Raw genomic sequence first — 22,176 nt, forward strand, 5'->3', positions numbered from 1 at the left:
AAATGGAAAAGCAGAATATCCAATCTGATGCGAGACTTCCACTCCTGTATCTCAAGGGAATGCTCCTTCATTTCATTGGTACAGAACATTTGCTTAACCTTTTCCACTGATAGTCCTGATTTCTCTGCTCTTTACAGAATGCAGTGTCCCTCATGGCTCTGATTTTAATAGCTCCACCGTGGACTTGCAAACATGGTACTTTCATCGAGCATTCTCCAGGTTCTCTCTCAGTAGGCATGCTGACAATGCATAGGGAAATTGTTTTCACACACATTCACAAATGGTGCCTCTGAAGTCTTAGAAGTTTGCATTTAAAGTTACAAGACAACTACGTGATTTTTTTTTAGAAAGAGGCCAGGCGACCAGCCTTAAGGAAATGTTAAGATACACCGTTTCAACCAACTTGTCCATTTTGTAACAATAATGATTTTGAAACTGAAATTGCACAAGAATTTGAATTTTCAGTAACAGATGTATCTACTAAGGCATTGGTTCCCAACCTGTGATCCTGGGACCCCTGGGGGTCCGCAAAGCCTCCTCAGGGGGTCTGCGACTGCTGCTTAGAAAATTAAATATTATTAACAGATTAGGTCCCCAGCTTTCAGCAATGAGTCAGTGGGGGGTCCCCGGATTCCAATAATGATTCAGTGGGGGTCCCTGGGTTCCAGTAATGATAAAGTGGGGGTCCACAGAAGTTAAAAGGTTGGGAACCACTGTTCTAAGGTGTTAGTTTTGCAGCGTGAATCTTTTCTGGATTCACATGCTGTGCATTATTCCGCCATGTAGTGTTTGGTTCTGGATTATCTACTATATTACCTTGTACATTTTTTTTACTCTGTCCCCTGTCTTTACTTTTGTTTTGTTATTGTTGGGAATTGACGGAAGTACCATTTGGTGTTTTGTTGTGATGTTGTTGCACTTCCTCTGGATGTCTCCGCCCCAGTTTGCCATCTTCAGATTATTTTTTTCCACCGTGGGATCAGGATGTTTTCGTGGCGATGTCTCCCAACACTGCAGGGGAAAAAATCACCACCATCTTTAAGAGTTCTGGGACTTCCAGCGACGATGATGAAAACATTGCAGAGGGTGCTAAAGATGAGACTTTGAAAGGTGATGAGGACGTTGTGGAGATAGGCAAGGAGGTGCCGAAGAAGAGTCACTGGGAGATAAGAGAACCTCAGGCCTAATCTCTTGAGTAAAAAAAAATCTTACTCACGAAATTAAAAGGGAGCCTTTATGTTGAAACGCTCAGCGTTGGCAGGCAAAACCCACGAAAGCGAATCCCATGGAGCCCTCGAAGGGGTGTCCAGTGGAGATAAAGGCTCAAAGCATGAGTCGTCGAACGAAGAGAAGGCGACAGACACTGCATCTCCATTCAGGACCGTCAAGAGACCTATGAGCTATCGAAGTGCACAGCCAGAGAAGACTGCCATAGAAACAACAGGAGGTGGAAGAAATTATCCCCCCCTCACACAGCAGAGCCTCAAGAGGAGGAGGAAGAGAGATGCATAATGTGGAGGAGGAAGACCAAGATTATTTTCAGCCTACAGAAGACGGAGAGTATGGGGAAAGTCAATGAGAAGACCTGGAAAGAGAATCCCCCCTTAGAGAAGGTCGATTCATACTCATCAAAACCATTCCCACCAGGTGACATAGGAGTGTACAGTCGGGTTATAAAAAATGCGGCCGACAAGTTTAACATCCAATTGGGGGACAACAAACCACAGTTGTTTCTCCTCGAAACACTGCTACCTACAAAGAAAATCAATATCTATCCATGCTTCCTAGTGTATTTGACCAGGGCAGGGATGCATTTAAAGAGCTAGCTACTTGTAGAGCCGTAACACCCAGAGCCTAGGAAAAAATATAAGTTATCCTCTAAGGATCCACCTTATATAAAGGGAACAATCCCATCAGGCTCTTTAATTGTGGCAACAAGGAAAGGAGCAAATGTTCCTTCAACTATAGAACCTCCCCCCAGACAAAGAGAGCAAAAAGATGGAGCTCATAGAGAGAAGAATAGAACGCAGTGCAGCAAACCAGTGGCTAATTGCTAATTCAAATGCTCTTTTAAATAGACGCACCCATTAACACTGGGATGACATAGGAGAGTTGATGAAGCACCTCCCTGCACAATATAAAAAGAGCAGCACATCTGGTCAACGGTGGCAAGAACATTGCAAACACCTGCTTAAATTCTGCATTAGATGTTGCAGATCCATCTAGCTGCCAACTCATGATGAAGGTTACATTAAGAAGACACTCTTGGTTACGAATTTCAGGGTTCAGACCAGAAATGCAAGCGAACATTATAAACACCACTTTCAAGGGCCAGCATTTATTTAGAAAGCAAGTGGATGATTGTCTCAACCAATTGAAAAGAGACAACAGGACTGAAAAATCTATGGAAGCATTGCAGTTTCTAGGGAGTTTTCGGAAGGGTTCCTTTCCATCAAGAAGACCACACAGGAAGTACTCATCAGGGTTTCCAGGGGAGCACACAGTCAGTACTATTGTAAGAAAGCTGGCAATACCAACATCAAGGAAGAAATACATTTAGAGGTAGAAAAAGAGCCAGAGGTCAATCGGGAAGAGGAAGTTCAACACCAGCAAATAAATGACTGTGCTGCAGCACCAATCATGAAGGCAACAAACTCCAAAATCATCAAAACAAAAATACATCACAATTCACTGGTGAGTGGAAGAATTCATTTTTTTCTCCAGGAGTGGAGGAAAATAATTTCAGACCAATAGGTCCTAAATACAATAAAACATGGATAATGCATAGAACTACTAAAACTTCCACCACCAAGGAGACCAAAGAAAATAATTTATTCGAAGGATGAACTTAACCGCCTCCTTAAGGAAGTCAAAGAGTTGGTAAACAAGGAAGCTATAGAAAAAGTGTCAAAGTAATAAATCAACAAGGGTAATTACTCAACATACTTCCTAGTTCCAAAAGTGGATGGATCTTTGCGTCCAATTCTAGACCTCGGATACATCAACAAATTCATAAAGACTAAAAAATTGAAAATGACAACCTTACAGGAGGTTATTCCACAACTTCAAAAAGGAGGTTACATGGCAACTACAGACTTGAAGGATGCTTACTTGCTCATTCCAATGAAAAGAAAGCACAAAAGATATCTAAGGTTTGTAGTCCACAACAAACACTACCAATTCAAAGTACTTGCTTTTGGTATTAAAAAAATCAGCACCAAGGGGGTTCACAAAATATTTAGCGGTTGTAGCAGCACACCTTAGAAGGACAGGGATACATGTATATCCTTACCTAGACAACTGGTTGGTGAGAGCACACTCTTTTAAAAAAAAGCAAACAGGACATTTCAAACTTAATGAAAACACTACACAGTCTAGGGTTTTCCTTAAACATAGAGAAGTCATCAGCAGAATAAGAGAAGGCGTTCTTGGGGCAAGACTTAATTCAGTTCAAGCACAAGCATTCCCCAGTGAGAAGAGGACTCAGTCCCTATTGAATGAAACGCACCGTTACCAGAAGGAGCAAGCTTTGACAGCGAGGCTAGTGGGGAAAGCATTAGGAAAGATGGCATCTTTCATTTCATTAATCCCACTTGTGAGATTACATATGAGACCAATCCAAGAATGGCTTCTGAATCAATTATTTCAATGTACGGGGAGTTGGGAAGATCTAGTGATTGTCACGCAAAAGGTTCAGGAGAAAATGGCATGGTTCAGCAGGAAAAACATTACTCGGGAATACTATTTCTGCAACCAACTCCTACAGTGACCATAACAACAGATGCCTCACATATGGGGTGGGGCGCTTACATGGGCTCTCTAAAGATAAGAAGGATATGGAACAATTAGAATGCAGTACAACACATAAATTGGCTGGAACTGAAGACGGTTTGGTTAGCCATGAAAGCATTTCAGAAACACATTCACAGAAAGACGGTTCTAATTCCGACAGACAACACACCTGCAATTTTCTATAATCAATAAACAGGGTGGGACACAATCACCCCCTCTAGATTGTCTCAACATATCTGGAAATGGGCAATCCAGAGAGACATAGAGATTCAAGCAATTCACTTACCAGGGAAGGAAAATTGCAAGGCAGACAGGTTGAGCAGGTTGGCTAAGGGCTTCCACAAATGGTAATTAAATCAGGTGGTACACAGTATTTTCAAAGCATGGAGAACCCCCATTAGTAGATCTGTTTGTGACCCCATGAAACGCAAAATGCCAAAACTTTACATCCAAACTACCATACCCACAATCTCATTGGAATGCCCTTTGAATAGACTAGTCAGGAACATCTCCTTACGCTTTTCCACCATTTTACTATTGCACAGAGTAATCAACAAATGCAAGAAGATCCACATGACGCTAATTCTAATAGCACCACAAGAGGCAAGACAAGCATGGTATTCAGAGCTCATAGCATAGGGGAATATTCAACACCTGGAAAAAGACAAGACTTGCTATCCCTGGGGAAAGGGAAGGTTCTACATCCAGAGCCAGAATATTTCAAATTAGCAGCATGGCTTCTACTACCAAAAGACACATTAGCAGTTTAGAGAAGTCAGAAAACCGCTAACAAGGAAATGTTATATGGCAAAATGGAAAAGATGTACAATATGTTATAAAATTAACAATTGATGAAAAAAGATTACAAAGTAGAAACAGTTCTGAAATATTTAACATGGTTAATACAAGAAGTACTTACTTATGCTTCTTTAAAAGTTAATTTGGCTGCGATAGTGACTTCTACAAGAGGTCAAATAGGAAAAAGTTATTTCACATCTCTAGTGGTAAAACGATTCCTAGAAGGAGCGAAGAGGATAGCACCACCGAATAGGGTTCTAGCCCCTACAGTGAACCTAAATCTACTTCTTACTCAACTCATGGGTAAACCATTTGAGCTGTTACACAATGCAACTTTGCAAATGTTAACATTAAATACAGCTTTGTAGTTGTGATTACTTCCTTATGTAGAGTAAGTGATTTACAGGCAATCACTATTCAAGAACCCTATGGCCAGATACATAAAGACAGAATTGTCACCAAAGGTGGTCTCTCAATTTCATATTAATTAATCTATTCAAATACCAAGTTTCTTTCAAAACCCAAAAATGCATGCAGAGAAGCCTATATACATTAGATACACGATGCTGCATCATATATTACCTAGAGAGAACTAAACTTGTTAGGAAATCTCAGCAATTGTTTGTTGCTTTCTTAAAAAATGTTAAGGGTAAAGCAGAATCAAAGAACACAGTTTCAAGCTGGATCGCACAAATAATCCAATTATGTCACAAAAATGCAGGAAAAGCATTACAGAGAGCTCCAGGAGCGCACTCTACACGGAAAAAGGGAGCATCAGTAGCATTTATGTCCAACACACAGTTACAAGAAATCTGCATGGCAGCAACTTGGGCTTCAGCACATACTTTTACAAAACATTATTGTATTACATACAAATGAGTAAAGAACCTCAGGTAGGACAAAGTGTGCTTAAACATTTATGTTCAAATCAGTATCCATCTTCAACCCAGCGACCACAATAACGGAAAACAGCTTTAAAATCAGTGCACAGCACGTGAATACAGAAAAGATTCACACGGCCAAACAAAAAGTTTCTTACCAGTAGGTGTAGTTTTGCAGCTTGAAGATTTTCTGGATTCACATGCAACCCAGTGCCTCCACCAAGAAGATGGATAGAAGAAGGGGAAAAATGAATCTGTAGACTGCAAACTGGGGTGGAGATATCCAGAGGAAGTGGAACAACATCACAACAAAACACCAAATGGTATTTCCGTCGACACCCAAAAACAACAAAACAAACATAGGGATAGAGGATGGACAAAAGAAATTAGGATGTGAACTATTAGATAATCCAGACCCATCCTCTAGATGGCGGAATAATAGACAGCATGTTGATAACTACCCCTACAGTTAAGAAACTTTTGTTTTCGCTGGTGTCTGATTTATCTGCTATTGTTAAATATAGGAACAGTGCATGACAAAGACAAGTATTTGTTCTCTCAGTTGTTTATTCTTTCTCTAGGCAGCAAAACAAATGTACCCTCCACCACAAACACAATATTTTTATCTTAATTTAGATGTAATATGCTTGATAAAAGATCGTTCTAAACCAGTGCACAAATTGTCTTAAGCTGAATTTGAAAGCTGTTTTTTTAATAGCTATGTCTACTATGAAGTCAGCCAGATACTGGTGCTGACTATTCACCTTACTTAACTATACACAAGGCAAAGAAGTATTTAGAACAAATCCAACATTTATTCCAAAGGTACTCCTGTGTATTTTATATATTTACCTTTCTAAAATACCCTGAATGAAATGGTGTTACTTACCTTCGATTTTAGAAATGTAGCCGAACTGCATGCAGCAGACAAGTAGTGCTAGAATGACAAAATACTTGTGTGGCACTTTCACCACAAGGTGTACCAATCATTAAAGAAGCCCTAGCAAGATCGTTTACAGAACCATGCCACTTTGTTATTATTAGCCAGTAGACCTTTGGAGAGATTCTATATAACTCACTCAGCAAGAAAGAAAGGACCCACATTTGAATTTATTGGAAATGTTTTCATTAATGACAAATGTTAGCCATACAGTTGCAAAGTGATCACCAGTTGACATGTTCACTAAACGTTATGTAGTTGTTGGGGCCAGATATTATTAAAACATTTTTTTGCCACTACTCACTGATGCACAGCATGTGAATATACAATGAGTTCCTGCTGCAGAAGAAACTAGTTGTTTACCTGTAACAATAGTTTTAAAGCTTGGAATTGTTCTAGACTTAAGTGACCAACCTTCCCCGTGAACGAGAATCAGTGCTAAAAAAAATAAATTCTCTCGTAGCGTATCTCCATTCATGGTCATAACACTGAATAGTCCTACCCACGTGCGGAAACCCCAAAGCATTTCTTCACAATATATCTTCTTAAGTGTAATGTTTGCCTTTCTCCAGGAAGGCCTGCAGAGTCACATAAGAGTGAAAGATATTATGCAGCCTATAGGACCAGGCTACAAAGACCCAATTCTTCGTCTTATATTCAGAAAAAGGGGCCTGGAGAATTATAAATGTGTAGAATGTTATGATGTTTTGGTAATACAGCATAAATGCCTTTAGCAAACCTTTTTTTGACAGGCTAGAGAGACAAATTAAAGCAGGAGAGTGTCAGCTGTCATTATATGAGGTAAAAATAGAGTCTAGAGGCACTGCCTTTAAGAACCTAGAGACCACCAGTATCCCATTATGCTCAGCAGGTGGCTGCTCCTTCAGTTCTTTTTTCGGGCTCATGCTGACAGGATCCTGGATCATTGAGCTCATCCTTTTTAGGCTTTTTCTCATCAAAACATTCCAGTAGAATTTGGTGACAACACTTTTATTCAACGGTTTTCATCTCTCCTTGCCTTTTTCTGTTTTTTCCAGACAGCAAAGGTGTTATGTCAAATAAAATGCCTTCTTTATTTGACAAGTGCCCATACTGTGGGAGGAAGAAGGCCAGAACAGACCCTCATGAAGTCTGCACCATCTGCCTTCCAGCATCTCATGTTCCTGACTCTTGTTATCAGTGCAGGAACTTTTCGCGACACACCTTACGAGAAAGGGAGAAGATTCGTCTCCATGGGACTGAGAGATGGCAGCATCAAGCGCACACGGGAGGTGGGTCCTCAGGACGAGGCAAAGGTCAGTCTTCCACCAGATCCTCTGAAGGACGTGGGCTGCTGAAAAGAGGATTTGTGTACAAAAATGACATTGGTCCTGGTTGTCATTGAGGGGGTTGACGTCGAGGCAAGGTACGGCTCCTATTTGTTTGCCATCAAGAGCTGGGTCAACGTTGAGGAAACATCGTCGTCGAGGCAATACCAGTGGACGTCGAAGGCCCATACACTGTGGACGCGCAGACTGAGGCTTACGTCGAGGAGTATCTCTTCAGAAAGGAGTGGATTGTGTTTGAGGAGGTCAATGTCGAGGAGCAGATCAACATCAAGGCTTCATAGAAGAATGTCAAGTCTGAGTTTTTCGACATTGAGGGGACACCAGGAGACAAGGAAGAAGAATCTATTAATCTCCAGAGTCTCACTATTATGGAATGTATTTTTCTTCTTCCATTGTGGTACCATCTTCATTTGTCTCCTCCACCTACTCTACCTCACCCGCCTCCATCTCCATCACCACAACCAACATTTCCTCCTCCATCACCACCAACAGTGCCCCTACAACCTTCCAAGAGGTCCTGGTACGGGGGTGTCCAAACTTAATATACAGATGTCGGTACCTACACCCTCCATATCTCTATAATTGGAGATGCTACACCAACAGACAGCCTCAAGACCACTACTACCACTGATCCCTGGCCTCCTAAATACCGTCCTCTGGATCCAGATCCTCTAGTCCTCTGAACTGATCCGCCTACTGTCTCTTTGGTGATCTTAGCAACTAAAAAGCACTGTTCCACTTCTCCATCATCCTCTGTCTCTCCTGATAAGGAGAGTAAAAAGCTGCACTCAGCGGGCTGCAAAGTCTGCAGCACTGCCGCAACAACAATGAAAGCAGCCAGTGCAACCGCTCTCCTGGGCAGATATGACAAAGCCCTCTGGGACTTCTTCACTTTGCAGAACATCTTCCCAGAGACAAAAGGGAGGATTTTATGGAGATGGTCAATGAGGGCGCAATTGTCTCCAATCAGGTGATGAGTGCAGCAGCGGATTCTTCCCTTTTAGCCACACATGAATACTGTCACAGAGCGGCCTTTAGGGGGACATTTTTGGCTCCTTTAAACATCCCTCAAGCCGAAGTCCCAGCAGCGAATCCTGAACTTACCTTTCTCTGGTGCCACTCTCTTTGGAAGTCACACTGATGATGAGATGGTGAGAATGAAAAGTGAAATGAAAACCCTGAAAGCTGTGTGTCTAGAGAGACCAAAATAACCAAGAAAATCTTTCAGTCCCTACCAGTGCCGTTTTTACCCTCACTGGGTTCAAACCCCTCAGTGGTACTAAGGTCATTCTCAGCAACCACACCAACATACCAGCAGCTGTGAAAGCAGACTAGAGTACACTCTACCCAACAGCCTGCTCAGTGGGGTAAACAGGCAACTACATCCAAGCCATGAGTCCTTCCTTTACCCTCTCCGTTAGAGGGAAGCATTTCTCATTTTCTGGCAAAGTGGCAAAACATCACACAAGATGCCCGGGTCTGAATATTGCGCAGCATGGATATTGGCTGAGGTTTACCAGCCCACCACTGTCCATACCTCCAAAAACAGACCAATTTCCGTCTCCCATTGCTATGGTCAGAAGTCAACACCCACTTAAAGAAAAAAGGCGGTGGAAGCCGTTCCTCACAGGGCACAGGCATTTACTCCAGGTTCTTCCCGGTGAAAAACAAAGACAAGATCGAATTCAGACCCATACTAGACCTCAAAGTAGCACAAAAGTGGATTCAGGAAGAAAAGTTCCAAATGCTGGCATTACATCAGATCTATCCCCAACTACACCAGGAAGATTGGCTTTGCTCTAGTGACCTCCAAGATGCATATATTCATATTCCAATCGACAGAAAGCATTGAAAATTCCTGAGGCTCCTTGTGGGGCAGGACCATTACCACAGTACTTCCATTTCACCTATCAGCACCCAGAACATTCTCAAAGTGCATGACAATAGTTTTGGCCCATCTCAGGAAGCACCAAATCTTTGTTTACCCATACCTAGACGAATGGCTCATAGAGGCGTCAACTTCTCAAGAAGCCCAAAGCTAAATTTAAGTGGACCAGCGATCTCTTAACGATTGGGGCGTCAACCAAAAGTCCACACCCACTCTAATTCAGACGTTACATTACTTGGGAGCCTCCATCTACACCATTCAGGCAAAAGTGTGCCTTCGGAGGAGAGACCCGTATCGATCCTTCAGAATTGTCACTCTCTCATGGAGATATCTCATCCAACAGTGAGGGCAGTGTCATCTCTTCTTGGCTTGATGGCCTCCTGCATCTTCCTCACTCCAAATGCTCCAAGAATGTCTTGCGGCCCAGTGAGACCAACTAACGGGCAACTGTGAGGACAGGATCAAGCTTTTCCTTCATTCAAAACAGTCCCTGAAATGGTGGTACTCTCCATCCAATCTCCTGCAAGGGATGTCTTTTCACCAATTGGTCCCCTCGCAAACTATAGAAGCATCACTACTAGGATGGGGAGCCCACATGGATCACCTCCAAATTCAGGGCACGCGGTCTCAGAGAGAGATGACCTATCACGTCAATTTTCTCGAGCTCCCCGCAGTTCATCTAGCGCTCAAAGCCTTTCGCCCATCGTGCACGACCTAGACCCTGCTTGTTCAGGCGGCCAATGCAACCACCATGTACTACCCCAACAAGCAGGGGGCAATGAGGTCTAGGCCCTTGTCACACGAGGCCCAGGTGAGTTGGAAGTGTCCCATACCCAGAGACTTGAGGATCACAGCAACTCACCTCCCCTATGTCCAAAATGCTCAGGCAGAAGCTCTCAGCAGAGTTCTGGAAGAAAACCACAATTGGATCTTGCACTACGATGTCATATAAACCATCTTCCAACTCTGAGGCACTCCAACCAACAACTTTTTTGCCACCGCAGAAAACAAAAAATGCTGCGGCTTTGCCTCAAGGTACTTCCTACCTGGGACGCTGGGGAATGCCCTATGGATCGGCTGGTCCAATAGATTTCTTTACACCTTTCCATCGATTCCCTTGATGTCCGCAGCCAAGATGGTCCTCGTAGCTCCGTAAAGGCTGTTCACTTACCTGCTTCACCAGTCACAGCGTCCACATCTTAGGCTGCCCTGCAGAACAGACCTGCTAACAAAATTAGGAGGACAGATCGTTCACCCCAATCTCTCCTTGGCTCCATGGCACTGCAGTACAGACATTTGAATCTGCCACAAAACTGCATGGAGATCCTCAAGGAGGCTAAGCAGACTTCTACCCCTTCCGCATATGCCTTCAAGTGGAAGAGATTTTGCATTTGGTATTCCTCCAAGAATTTGAACCCTACAACTTGCCAAGAAGATATCATTCTTCCATAACTGCTACACTTGGCAATATCTGGCTTGCAATACTCTTCCATAAAGGTTCTCCTGCCAGATCTTACTGCCTACAGAAAATGTCCTTCACAAACCTCTTTTTTTCAAAATCCATTTAATTAAGAGTTTTCCAGAAGGGTTGAAGGTGGCTTTCCCTCCCGTTAGGCATCCATTACCTCCCTGGGAACTTAGCATAGTTCTTTCACGCCTTATGCAGGATCCTTTCAAACCCATTCACAAAGGCTCCCTGCAACTTCTTTCTTGGAACACAGTTTTCTCATACCAATAACATAAGCCTGCATGATTAGTGAGATCCAAGCACTATATTCTCACGAACCATACAGTCTTCCACCCTAACAAAGTGAGTGTTAGAAAGTCACTCTTTTTGGCATGGTTACCACCACTTTTTGCCTGTTAACAGTGTGATTAAACTGTTTGTACTGGGATCCTGCTAACCAGGACCCCAGTGATTGTGTTCTCTCCTCTAAATTGGGTGCCTTGTTACCCTTTTCACCCCAAAAATTGGCATACTGGTGCATCCCTCTAAGTCCCTAGTATATGTTACTTAGGTACCCAGGCCACTGGTACACCAGGGGTCCCACGTGGGCTGCAGCATGTATTATGCCACCCATGGGAGTAACGGTATTTGCAGGCCTGCCATTGCAGCCTGTGTGAAAAGACACATGCACCCTTCCCACTACTGGTCACTGCAAGTCACTCCTGTGGTAGTTCCTCTTGCCCCCAGAGGGCGAGGTGCAGGTTCCTGTGTGTGTGGGCACTCCTGCATGAGGAGAGGTGCCCCTATGAACTCCAACTCCAATGCACTGGACTTCGTAAGTGCAGGGAAGCCATTTTGCTCGTGTACTGGTCCAGCTACATAATGATAACTCCGATCCTAGGCATGTTTGGTTTCAAACATTTCAGAATCACCCCAATACTAATGCCAGTATTGGTGGCATTATTCCGTGCACTCTAAGGGCTTCTTAGAGGATCCCCCAGCATTGCTTCTACCAGGCTTCCAGGCCTTTGGGGCAGCCCACGCTGCTGCAGCCCCTCAGACAGGTTTCTGCCCTCCTGCTGCTTGACCAGCTCAAGCATGGGAAGGCAGAACAAAGGAGTTACTGTGGGAGACGGGATGCAACACCTTCTCTCTTGGAAATAGGTGTTACAAGGTTTGGAAGGGGTAACCTCTCCATGCCACTGACTTGCTTTGAAAGGCGCATTTGGTTCCCTCCTTCCATAATCTGGTTTGTACCAGGTCCCTGCTCTGGAGAGAAACTGCACAAAGAAGAGGGGAGTGACCAATCCCATGTCTATCACCCCCCCCCCCACCCGCCCCCCAGGGGTGGTGCCCAGAGCTCCTCCAGGTGGCCACTTGATTCTGCCATCTTGAAAGCAAGATGTGCACAGACCCCTGGGAGCATCTGGTTGGTCAGGACATTTGACTGACGCCAGTGACTCCCTCTGATAGGTGGTCACCCTGCAGAGTGACCAAACGCCTTGTTAGGGCTATTTAGGGACTCCCTTGCGGGTGTCTGCGGCGTGCAAGACTCCACCAGGACTCCTCTGCATCCACCTCTTCTGCTCCTGTCCACCGGAACCACTGCTGGACTTCACAGGAACCAAACAAGTCTGCAACTTACGAGACAACCTCGCCTTGCAACATTGTTTGTCCGTCTCCTTCCAGCAATTTCAACATTTCCACGGCTGTGCATCATCTGGGGTCGGCAAGGCTTCAGCTGCACCAATGAAGCAAGAAGGAATCTCCCTTGGAGTGAAGGAGTCACTCCCCTGCATCTGCAGTCACCTGAGGCAGCAATGTCTGGCTGCTGGGATCAGCTCTCCACAGGAACTATGTGGATCCTCCAACAAGGGTGGTGATTCTGCGTGGTCATCTTGCTCCTCTCTGCTTTCTTTCCAACTTGGGAGACTGTGAGCCCTTGCCTCTCCTTGCATTACAGAATCCGTGTGCACTGTGACTCTTGCAACATCCAAGGCTTGTTGACTCCTGCTCGGACGGATCTTCAGGCTCCATGTAGCCCTGGCCTCCAGCACTTTATCCTTGCTTGGACAGTCTGTGTTTATGCTGCTCCAGTGACGATGGACTCCTCTGCAGCTGTGCTGACTGGGTCTTACTGCAACTTACTGTGCCTACTGCCAGTGGGTTGCCTGTGGGGGTTACGACTGCTTCTGCTGGCTCTCCTGACTGCTGAGGGTCAGTCCGGACTCCCCTCCAAGGGTTGAGTCTCCTGACCTTACCGGTCCTCTTCTTCTCTGCAAATCCTCTTCTGCTTAGATTTGCGTCTGCCAAGGCTTGTTGGTGGTCCTTCTAACCAGTGACCTGAATGTGACCCTTGCGACTGTCGTGGGACAGCTTCTACACAACTCCAGGAACTCCTCTTCAGCTCCTGGGCTGTACAGCTGGCCTTCATCATCCACCGTCGACCCAGTTCTTCATCCACAGAAGGGTGGGTAGTGGCTCCTGCCCCACCTGGACACTCCTGCATGGACTGGACTCTGTCCCCTTTTTTTTGCAGGTCCTCTTATACCGGAATCCACTGTTGGGTTCCACTGGATTGGTTCTGTTCTTGCAAAGTTCCTTTTCCAAGGTTCCAGGTAATTTACCTCAGTACACCTGATTGCTGGGTGTCATCTAGGTACTCACCTCTTATGGTTCCGAACTCTCCCGGCTCCCTTTTAACTTTTCCACATCCTTGGGTGGTGGACCTAACTTCGCATTCCACTCCACATTTTAGTATATGGTTTGCCTCCCTCCCTCCCCGCCACCCACCTCTACTATAGTGCACTAGCTATTTTCTGCTATTTCTTGCCAATACTTGTCATTTTTCACTGCTGATTCCTAATATTTACCATGTATTTATAGTGTGTACGTACCTCTAATTGGGGGACTGCCTATAAGTAATCTAGTTCAGTGTTACTGTAATAAAGTACCTTTATTTGTGCAACACTGTGGCTCCTTTCATGTGAGATAAGCTACTGTGACTACTGTGGTATTGCAAGTGCTTTACACTTCTCCTAGATACGTCTTGGGTGCTCACCACAGCTACTGCCAGAGAGCCCTAGCTTCCTAGTTACTGTCTCACTAAAATAGGTGTTGCGTGGACCTGGTTTAAGGGGCCAACACCATAGGTGTCCACCATACACCAGGCCAGCTTCCTACAGTTCCTACAAATTCCTCACTAAGATTATATCTGACTTCCATGTCAACCAGACCATCCCATTACCAACATTCTTTCAGAATACTTTTTCCTACTTCACCTGAGAGAACTCTTCATTCCCTGGATGTGAGGAGAGTTTTGAAAATGTATCTTAATAAAACAAGTGATATCCATAGATTGAACCAATTGTTTCCAGTCCGTACAGGGTTAGCCACCTCAAAGCAGTCCATTTCTTGATGATATTTTCCTGCATTCTCTTGTGCTATCAAAAAGTTAACAAAACACTCACAGCAAGATCAGGTTTTCCCTTCTCTAGTGGTAAAGCGGCTTCTGCGGCTTTAATGAGGAGCATCCCTATAGCCGATATTTGTAAGGCAGCCACATGAACATCTGTTCACAGCTTTACCAAGCACTACTGCTTGGACTCGGATGCTAAAGTAGGACCTTCCTTCCTCAGAAATCTCTTTGCTTAACTTCTCATTCCTCCGTCTTCTCCACCGCTCTTTATAGGTATGGGCTTGCTACTTTATTCAGTACTTATGACTATCAGTGGACATCCCCTACTAGAGAAGGAACATTTTCTTATCTGTAATTCCAGTTCTCTCATAGGGGAATCTCAGTTGAAGTCATAAGCAACTCTCCATCCTCCCTGGTGGAGTGGACAAAGGTACATATATTACATACATACATTCAAACATCTCCTCAAGGAGAACGGAAGCAACTTCCACCTGCTGAGCATGATGGGTTACTGGTGGTCTCTAGGTTCTTAAAGGCACAGTCTCTAATTTTAACTCCTGTAATGGCAGCCTGTGGGGATACACTGTCCTGCTTTACTTTGTCTCTACTCTATCAAAAAAGGGTTTTTGAAAGGTAATTCATGCTGTTTTATCAGAACATCATGACATTCTATACATATATAATTCTCCTGGCCTCTTTTGTTGTCTAAGATGAAGAATTGTGTCATTGTAGCCTGCTTCTATAGGGTGCAAAGTATTTTTCACTCTTAGGTGGCTCTGCAGGCTTTCTCAAAGAAAGGCAAACATTACACTTTAGAAGATACATTGTGTAGAAGTGCTCTGCCGACCCCACATGTGGCCGGAACTATTCAGTGCTAATAACTTCAGTGGAGATTCCCCTACAAGAGAACTGGAGTTACAGGTAAGAAACTGTTCCTTAGTCATTACGTATTAAGACTTGTATGACCTGCTTCCAACTCCTCTGATTTAGAAGTGTTTGCAGAAGATTAGGCTGAAGCATGCATGTCTGTAGTTCTGTGGGAATTGTCTTTTTTTTTTTAAATAACCTAAAACAATGGCTCCCAGTACGTTTTTTTTTTTTTTTTTTTAACTATGATTTACAGAGATGTTATGGATGTTCCCTAGATAAATGTTTGTGAAATAACATGTTTGGCACATATTTAACTCAAGGAGAACGCATATAAAGACATGGTATTCAGTTCTCAACAGTATTTTATTATTATAACTACATTATGAGTTATATGTAAATGTTAAAGCCCCAAGTCATTTTTTGTGACTTTACAGTCACCAAAGACTATGAGATGGTCTCAAGGAGTACCATCCCTGAACCAAGAAATATCACCTTGAAGCATGATACACTTAGAGGGCACAGTGACTAAATGTCTAAAGAATCAATACCCCAGAGCTTTATAAGACTTGACAACAAAGAGGATGTGACCTTGAATAACAAACTGGCAGGTGCAATTTTCTGAGGCGCCTATAATGAAATCCTGTAGTAGTCCTAAATGACAAGATAGTGTACCTGACCATCTAATGCGGGCAGCAATCCTATTTCCTCCCATCAATTCTCTGACTCCTTTGTGTGAGGCAGCTCTCTAGCCAGGAAGGTGGTCACCCCGCCATCCCCCCCATGTGGTTGAGTTGGGAGGAATCGTGTGCCTGGAGATCTCTGGCAGTGCTCGCCTCAGTGTTGTCATTGACAAGTAACGTGTTCATTGGCCTTAAATGATCCTAGAGAAGCTCTAGGCAATGGAATGATGAGGTGAGAGTCCTCAATAGTGCTGATTCTCCGAATGCTCCAGGCCTCAAGTAGCTCAGTATTTTTATGCTTGTGCTGGCACCTTTCAGTAGCTTAGGTTTCTAGCTCTTTTCTTCATACTCTCATACATGTAGTTGTGAGTGGTATTCTATGTATTAGTTTTTGGGGTGTTCTGTGTCTTGTATTGCCCCTGAAGTTTTGGGGGTGGCATCATGGGTTGCACAATAGATACTTCTGGGTTGAAAGTGTATGGTGGGGTGATAGGCTGTTCATTAGGGTTTACTTTTGGTGCCGTTTCTGAAAGTCTGAGAAGTTGGAAATAAAGCACTCACTGCGGTGTTTGGGTTGGTGTTGGGTTAGCGCAAATCTGGGTATATAAACAATAAGTTATGTCAGTGAATAGGCCTACAGTCAGAAGAGAAAGAGACCTTGGAATGCAACAATTTTATTAAAGAACTTTGTTCTAGTTTCTCCATTAACAGCATGTTCAGTGTCAGTGAGTAGTGAAAACATTAACATTTCTAAATCCAAGAGGAATTTGAGGCGTAATTGAGGCTTAGTTTGGCCTAAGCCAAGAAAACACAGTTCTAGCCATGACAGTATTGCAGTCTCAATTACTACATGTTCATACTACTAAGCAAATAATATTTAAGCTAAACTTGATTATAGTCATGTATCCCACTACTATATGTATAATTCTGATAGAGACTTCTAACCCCAGATTCCTCAACTTTTGAATATTCCCTTTGCATCAGACTACATCTGTTCAGCAGTACCCATGTCTGCTGGTAGTTGGTGCCACGCATATCCGCACTTACACCATTCCGCTCCGGAAATGACCTGCAACCCTATAAAGGCACCACTCCCTCATGGTGTCAGTTCCTTTCTTTCAGTGCCACAAGATGCAAATCTGGATCTCTCTTTGTTTCTCGAAGATATTTACGTTAAAAAAACTGCAGAGCAAAGCTTCTCTTTGCTAGTATAAAAATCATAGTATCTGTACTATGTGGCTGCGAATGATAGGTGAAATATTGTTTCATGTTGTTAACTTATTTAATTGACTTTGTAACAAACTTATTCTGGTCTGAGCCTGCAATGTGAGAGTACAAACATAGTGGCAGTTCATTGGGAATTTACTGGTTCAGTTACTATGCACCATTGAGAACTGAGGCCAGTCTACATATTTACAAGTATTTTGTTCCACGTTTGTTTTCCCCGGTTGCTCGCCAGTCACACAGTACAACAGAAAAGGTATATTTCCCATACAAAATTCTGGTTCACAAAATACATACTGAAATGTATAGGAATACACTCAATGTTATGCACTAAAACTCAACATTGGCACATGTGAAAAAAGCACATTTTGTTTTAAAAATCCCTAGTACAATATGATGAACAAAATTCAACAGTGTGCTCAGCGGCTGAGTCTTGTAAAAACAGAAACTATTTTACTCATCTTGGTAAGTGTGTGCAGGTCTTAATGTACCTCAGAGGAATGAAAAAAACATACATTTATCATTACAACATTTACGTAGTACACAAAGATTATGATATAGGAGAGGCTGATTTGGCAACTGTCTCTGTATGTACTCGGCTACAGCACGTGTTCCTTCACACTAAGTTTTTACGGGAGTTTATAATGGCCATGGCCTATGATCACATGGCGTGTCTGTGTGCCTCCAACCAGGAGACCTGTCTGGTAGCCCAGCTAGTATTAGATGGTTTGTGTGTCTAAGCATCCATTACCCACAGAGGGAACGTTTTCCTGTGCTACCAAGTTTTTATGCACTCAGTCACACACAGCACTACTTGCACCAAAAGCTCACAGCACCTCACTCTCACACAGTCCTGCAACAACTGACACAACAGTCTGCACTCATCTAACACCACCACAGAGGTCTACTGCATGACAAAGCCCCAGACCTACGTTTCCTCATGTGTCGTTCAAGCTCAAAGTCTCAGTGGCATGACAAAGCCCCAGACCTACGTTTCCTCATGTGTCGCTCAAAGTCTCAGTCCTCTTCACCCTAAGCAACACTTCTCTACAGACCATCTGGACTGCTCGCCAAATTCACCGACCCACTCACCGCTTGCTCCCCACACTAGGAATTGCATCTTACTCTGAGACTTGAACTTACAGCTGGAAGACCATACTGACTGAAACTCAAAAGCGCTTATTGAAGACCTTGGAAGCCTGGCTTTCATCCTACAAGTAAATAAACCTACCCACAAGTGCCAGTCATCTCCTGGAGTCTATTTTCACCACCGCCGACAATATCTGTCGACAAGCCAACAACAGTGTCCTGGACAGACCACGCTCTTGTCAATTTCAGCATCCCAGTCTAGCACACACGCACCAGGCTAGACCAGCCTGCCTACACTGGAGCAGCATCCATGACTGGAGCAACTCTCAACATTTACCGACCTGTACACAGCAACAGACTTCCCAGAGCCATAAAGAAGTTCAACAAGAATCACCTCCTCCGCCGCCTTTCCGGCCTCCCTCAAACACAGAAATAATCCAAGATCTGGACCCCTGACCAGTTGTTACACGGAGGAACTCAGACTGATGAAATGCTCCTGCAAATAAACTGGAGTGCAAATGGCTAGTGAGTTATGGCAATGCAGACAGGAGCACATTCAAATCCTTCCTGATATGCTGCCACCAAATTACCCTGGACCACCAAATCTGCTGCTCTAGCTGACCTCATCAATGCCAACACAAACAGGAGCAAATAAATCTTTGCCGTAATGAAGAATTTCACCTCCCCAGCAGCCACCTTCAACTTGATCACACCCTTGGCAGCAGTTTCTCTCATTTCTTCAGCAATAAAATGCTGTCCCGAGTGGAATTCAGGCCTCCTATATGCCTTTCTGCCCATACCACTTCTGCCCAGAGTTCTGAAGAAGATCAGGCAAGACCAGGCCCAAGTAATACTGTTTGCTCCAGACTGGGCACGAAGAGTCTGGTATGCCAAGCTATTGAGCATGGCCATAGTTCCTCCGATCAGACTGCCACTTCGAGAGCAGCAGGGGAGGGTCCTCCATCAGAACCTGTCAACTCTGCAGCTTCATGCATGGAGATTGAGCGGCAACAGTTTACATCTTTTGACCTGCCACCCGAAGTCCGTGACGTTATCTTGGCAGCCAGACATCCCTTAACCAAAACTGTATGCACCTGTATTTGGAAGGAATTCGTGGCATGGTGCATCAACAAATCTGTTGATCCTCTATCTGCTCCTCTTTCTCAAGTCCTTCTCTTTATTCTTTTCCTTGCCCAGCAGGGTTCCACCTTGGGCACTGTAAAGGGATATCTTTCTGCTATCTCTGCTTTCCAGATCCGCCTTCCTTATTTAATCTCCTATAGTTGGGAGGTTTCTGAAAGGCCTCACACATCTCTTTCCTCCTATCCCTTTCATCATACCCCAGTGGGATCTAAACCTGGTATTATACCTTATTTATACCCCGTTTGAGCCGCTTCACAACTGCCCTTTACGGCTCTTAACTATCAAGACTGTCTTTTTAGTTGCCATTACCTCTGCCCGCAGAGTAAGTGAACTCCAGGCTCTGTCATCTAAGCCACCTTTCCTGGCCATACATCCTGACAAAGTGATACTTTGCACAAGGGCTTCTTTCCTACCTAAAGTAGTGACACTCTTCCATGTCGGACAGACCTTGCCTACCTTTTATGCACCCCCACATCCCCCTCATGAAGAGGAGAGACTCTGCCGTCTGGACCCAAAAAGAGCGTTTGTTGTTCTACCTTGATCGTACAAAAGACTTCCGGGTGGACAATCAACTTTTTGTGGCATTTGTGGGTGCAAAGAAGGGGAAGGTGGTGTAGAAGAGGACCATTTCATGATGGGTACTCTTAGGCATCAAAATGTGCTACTCTCTGGCTACAAAGCAACCTCTGGAAGGTTTGCGCACTCACTCCACCAGAGCTACTGCTGCTACCACAGCGCTAGCACAGGGCGTTCCAGTCCTGGACATCTGTCTGTGGAAAGTCGTGAAAAGAAGCTGACATCAGCGCACCGGGGTGTCACCTATATACGACCGCAATGTCATCATGGCGAATACTATGCCAACGATGCCCACGGAGTCGACCGACGCCACCTGACGGCACGCAGAGGTACTGCTCGAAGAAAATTCTCCAGATACAGGCTGATGCCTGGGGAAATTCAAAGGTATGTAATCTGCAACTAGAATATGTCTCTACTTGATATATCGTTACCAAAGGTAAGTAACTTCTACTTCACTGTACACAGGGACATTTGCTGAAACCTGTTTAGTTATCTGTTTATTTGAGATTCTTTCTTTGAACTTCTTTTCCTGAGAGGAGTAGGTTTGGGACCTCCATGAAACAAACCGTGGCAAAGGTAGCACCGTTATCAATCACAAATGGTACTTGGTGACCATTCACCTCTCCACCCACATGTGGACCACTGTGGTCTACCTAGAACACTGAACCAAATGGTATGATCCTTCCCCTTTAGACACTAACATTGCGAATTAATCACATTTGGTGAAAACTTTGAAATTGACTATTTATAATTGGGGGTTTTTGCTGAAAACTGGAACTCTGCTGAAAGGGAGTCATTTTACTTATAATGTTTTTCTGCATCACTGGAGCTACATGCGAATTGCCCTTGATTTTGCATTGAAGTCTGTTGAGCCTGAGGCATTTTACTGTCTCTTCTGATTAGTATTCTGTGTGTCTGAGGAACAAAATCATTTAGATTTAATCTACATTCCTATTTCCAATTACCAATCTTCCCACAAAAATAACAAAATACTGTTTGTTATTTTTCAAATATGTGCACGGATTGCAGTCAAACTCACGTGATTCACACCGTAATCATCCAACTCCATTCTGTAGTTTCTGCACCATTCTTTTCTATTGTATATATTGGAGTCATACTCTTCAGCCAGTTGCTCAGATCTGACATGTAGATCCCACCAACATCTAGTCCCTTCTTTAATCAGAAATCTAAATTTATCTAAATTAAATTATATGAAACCAATTTCTCTAAGCTGATTGTAGACTGCAGAATTTCTCCAAAGTTGAGTTTCGTTTTAAGAAAGTAAATTTCTCTCCTCTCTGGTTCAGCTGGTTGAACCACAGTCACAAAAGTAATTGTAACTGTAACAACCATGTGAACACTAGGAGCTGCAATAATTGTACTCGGACCCACTACATTTTCAGGTGTAGCTGTAGTTATTGAAAATGTACTCGTACTTGTCTCTTCCACCTTCATATCTTGAGGTGGCCTGTGTTTGCAAATCATACAGAGGAGGTCTGATGTTTAGTCAGTAGTCAACAATTATCGTTCTTATTGAAAATATTTTCTTCATCTTTTCTGTTATTTTTATTTTCATCATTGTTGTCGTTAGCTTTTTTTTTATCCTGTTCATTGACAATTGCAGGATACACGCACAAGTTTAACATTGTTTCCCCTCTGCACGCTCTTTTCTGAGTGCCCAGTCTCGTTTCTAACCAGTGGCTTAACATTATGCCCAGAAAAATATGTAAACTTTTCCATCTGTTTTAGAACTCCCCATTGGTGGGGTAGGACAATGTTCCTATTGTGTAAAATTAAAAACAGTCTTACGGGTGCTTGCTCTATGAGTGAAATAATGTCCCTTATAATTATAACAGAACATGTCACTATAATTATTTTTTGTTTGATAAATATCTTCTTTTTCAAATACAGTAAAATTCTCTAGCTCAGAAAGCATAGAAGCAGCTGTTTTTTACATCCCAGTGATCAGAAACAATCCCAGGTGTTATCATATTGTTTTAGGAAAGTTTAAAAACATATGGAATTTGAAGAACCTCAGTTGGACCAAATATATCAAATGATACTTTATCCAAAAAAAGCCTGTCAGGAACTGGTATAGCTGA

The 22,176-nt window shown here is 43.5% G+C and overlaps 1 protein-coding gene across 1 annotated transcript in view; it reads left to right on the plus strand.

The window, feature by feature from the left end:
* ARID2 (AT-rich interaction domain 2) overlaps positions 1-22,176 on the plus strand; it is an 860,005-nt gene that overhangs the window by 675,596 nt on the left and 162,233 nt on the right. The gene's annotated exons all lie outside the window — the stretch shown is intronic.

Source organism: Pleurodeles waltl, chromosome 4_1 (assembly GCF_031143425.1).
Source record: "Pleurodeles waltl isolate 20211129_DDA chromosome 4_1, aPleWal1.hap1.20221129, whole genome shotgun sequence".
NCBI classification, from domain to species: domain Eukaryota; kingdom Metazoa; phylum Chordata; class Amphibia; order Caudata; family Salamandridae; genus Pleurodeles; species Pleurodeles waltl.